The sequence below is a fragment of the Gorilla gorilla genome, chromosome 3 (genome assembly GCF_029281585.2).
Source record: "Gorilla gorilla gorilla isolate KB3781 chromosome 3, NHGRI_mGorGor1-v2.1_pri, whole genome shotgun sequence".
Classification (NCBI taxonomy): domain Eukaryota; kingdom Metazoa; phylum Chordata; class Mammalia; order Primates; family Hominidae; genus Gorilla; species Gorilla gorilla.
The window spans coordinates 137255095-137258733 of NC_073227.2; the positions used below are offsets into that span (position 1 = coordinate 137255095).

Genomic DNA, 3639 nt, shown 5'->3' on the forward strand with positions numbered 1-3639 from the left:
TTATAATATATCCACTATGGAAATAATTTCATATGCTTACCTTTGTAATTTTCCATTTACAAATTACAAATCCAATTACCACTTTAAAACTTCACCACCCATTGGAAACATTGTATACTTTTCTTTAATGATATAGTCTTATAATGCTAATTTTTACTTACAATTCTAAGTTGCGAAATTTTTCTTTTATAAAAACGGGTTTGTACTCACTTTGGCAGCACATGTACTAAAATTGGAATGGTACAGAGAAGATTAGCATGGCGTCTGTGCAAGGATGCCTCGCAAATTCTTGAAGCGTTCAATAGTTTCATGAAAGTGGCCATACTGCTTGAAGAAATTTATAGATTAGATGTTATTCTTCTTCATTATTTTTATCTTTTTTTCTTTATTCAACTTTCTGTGAACTTAACTTTTTAAAATTTGATGCTTTAAATTATGGTCTACTGGTCCTTCTTCAACGATAAGTCAATTATCCTCTAGTTTCCACTTCAGATACAACCTGTAATTTTTATATGAAATATTATTATCAATAATTGTAAGGTTCTAAATATTTTCAAACTTTTATCGTGCTTTCTTTTTTCTTTTTTAGTTATATAATTTCCTTTCTGTATTTTTACATAATAGATATTTAATATGTTTGGTTTTTTTCATATTATTTTTGCTCAGAGAAGTTGTCAAGTGCACTATTTTTATTTTGCTTTGATTGGAACTTGCTGCTTGGCCAGACACATGGGCAAATTTCACAAATGTCACATTTGACTTGGAAAAAATTGGCTTTTTTTTGCATTTATGAGTGGGATATTCTACATATAATAAGCTGCAAGATAAATGAAAAGTTTACCTCTTTTTGGTGGCTATGAATCTAGTCCTTCTATCTCTGACACTGGGGAGGGTAGGTGACTCATGGCCTCTGCCGCTATCCTTCATCCACCACTGCATTTGTGCCAAAGCCACAATTCCCCCAGGAGGCTTCCAGGCAATGCCTGACCTATTCCTGTATTATGTTGACTTCCTCTACTACACAACTTTGGCTCGAGAACTGCATTGGTTTTCTAGGGCTGCTGTAACAATTACCAAAACGAGAGTGGCTTAAAACCATTGAAATTCGTTCTAATCGATATTAGATGAAGAAATCTGAAATAAGTCACATTGGGCTGATATCAAGAAGTCATCAGAGCCGTTCTTCCTCCAGAGGCTCTAGGAAATAATCTGTCCCTCGCTTATTCTAGCTTCTGGTGACTGCAGCATTTCTTGACACTTGGGGCTGCATCACTCCAATCTCAGCCTCATTGGTCATTTGCTTTCTCCTCTTGTGTATTTGTCTTCTCCTTTTTCTGTCTGTGTGAAATCTCCCTCCTCCTCCCTCTCAGGAGGACACTTACTAATTTCATTATACAAGATAATACCTTTATCTTAAAATCCCTAATTTAATCTTATATTTTACCAAACAAAATTATATTCTTAGGCTCTGGTAACTAGGGCCTGATATCCTTGGGGCACTTTTTCAGCAGACCACATGGGCTCCATTTTAGCATGGACACAATCTTCTTAAAGCTACACTTCAGTATAAGCATTGACTCTCCACTCCTCCTCTCTTTATTCACTCCTTTCACAGTTAGCAGATATGCATTGCCATCTGAAGATTCCTCCAGCTTACTTCCTTTACCCTTGCTAGACATTTTCCTCTATTAATATTTTGCTGGTGGAGTATAGATTTTCTTAACCTCTACCATTGGCCAACCCAAGAACTGGCACAAAAAGCATGTTAGTGGTGTGGCCACAGTAGCAGAGATGGAGATTAGATACAGGCTGGGAGAATGGACTCCCACTTGTGAAGTTAATTGTACTTCTCAACACCTCGCCACTTAGCAACAAAGACGAATGCTGAGTAGCTAATATGGCATTAGTAATTGAGTAGACAAAAAAAAAGCTTGTTAATAAGTTGAATTCATTGGGAATTTTCCACCTGAAAGGTTTAACATTTTATTCTCATGAGATAGATATCTATTCTGGCTCAGGGTTTACAATTTCAGTCCACAAATGTTCACCCAACACCATTTTCCATCTGATTCTCAAATTTCTAATTCACACGTATGGAACCTCATACAGTATAGCATCTAACCAGGGACCCACCTGAATGTGAATAAAGTGCAGGATGGTAATGATTTGCATAGTGTCTGGAATAATAGACATTCAACAATTATTTGCTAAATTAATGAATTATGTCTTTTATATTCATGTAACGTAATGTTATTAGGAGTGTTTATTGGCATAGAAAGTTAAATATAGCTCACTTTTGTTGACTCCAGGATTTATGCCATTTAATTCCCTATCTAAAAATGATTTTCCATTTTATAACTGAGAAAAAATGAGAACCAAGAGCTTACATTAATTCCCTAATTCAAATAGTTATTAGATGTAAGACTAGGTTTATAATACAAGTTGTTTGACTGTAAGACCTCTCCTTTTACCTAAAACTTCTTAGAGAAAACTTCATGAGCCTTTGTCAGCTAGAAATTGAGACCAAAAGGTAATATATGCAATTTGTGGTGAATTATTCCATTTAGAGATATTCTTTGAAAATTCAGCCTTCTTCACTATGTTAGGAAAAATTTTAAATAATGGAACTGACAGTAGTGACGTTCCTAATATCATAACAAACAGAATCTTCAAGTGGAAATGAAAAAATATCATAAATAATTACAAAAGCATTGTGATTATAAGGTTTTATAACTCTGGCCCAGGTAATTGGTCTTAGGACAATATTGTCCAAAAATAAACTTGATATTGAAGAAATTACAATATAGTATGATTTCCAAACAACTAAAATTATTTCATGCAGCCTAGAACATTTTTTCATATAAAATTTCTAATTTAACAATGCGTTTTTGAAAAAGGCTGAGGAAGACTAAATTGTCAAGTGACCACATTGTTTTACCTAGTATTCTATCAGGTAGCATGTACTTACTACACATTTAGATATTGTCTAAACATACCACAGTAGAGATAATGTTTCATAAATAAGCTAGACTGCCTCTTGTAGCACTATTCCTCCCCCAACAATGTTTCCCCAACTACATTTATAATTGTTTATTAGATTGGTGCAAAAGTAATTGCAGTTTTTGCCATTAAAAGTAATGTAATAAAAATATAAATAATATAAGCAATATAAAATAGAAAAATAAAATATAAATAAATATAAACAAGTAATATAAATATATAAATAAAATATAAAAATATAATGTAATAAAGTAATAAAAGGTTAAAGAGTTTAAACCTTGTCTTTACCACAGAACATTTCAGAGCCTATAAAATAAGAGTATGTGTATATGTGTGTGTATATACACATTTAGATATACAATTATAAGTATATCTATAAGTACATAAATATAAAATTATATGACCATATGTATTATATATAGTAATAATGAATAATAAAATTTCTAAATAAATTCCATAAATTAGTATCTGTACTGGCCATTTAGAAGTCAAAAGATCAAAATGAATTATAATTTTAAAACACTAATTTATATACTTTATGTTTTATATTTTGTAGTTTTATAATTATAAAATACTCATTTAAGCAAAATGCTTTCATTTTATAAAGGAAAAATATCTTCCCTAAACGTGTTTTATATA

The 3639-nt window shown here is 31.8% G+C and overlaps 1 non-coding gene across 1 annotated transcript; it reads left to right on the plus strand.

Annotated features, from left to right (window-relative positions):
* The first annotated feature begins 202 nt into the window (after positions 1–202).
* Positions 203–309, plus strand: LOC115934404 (U6 spliceosomal RNA). The gene has a single exon (XR_004070213.1). It is a non-coding gene; the product is annotated as a U6 spliceosomal RNA (small nuclear RNA).
* Positions 310–3639: the final 3330 nt, after the last annotated feature.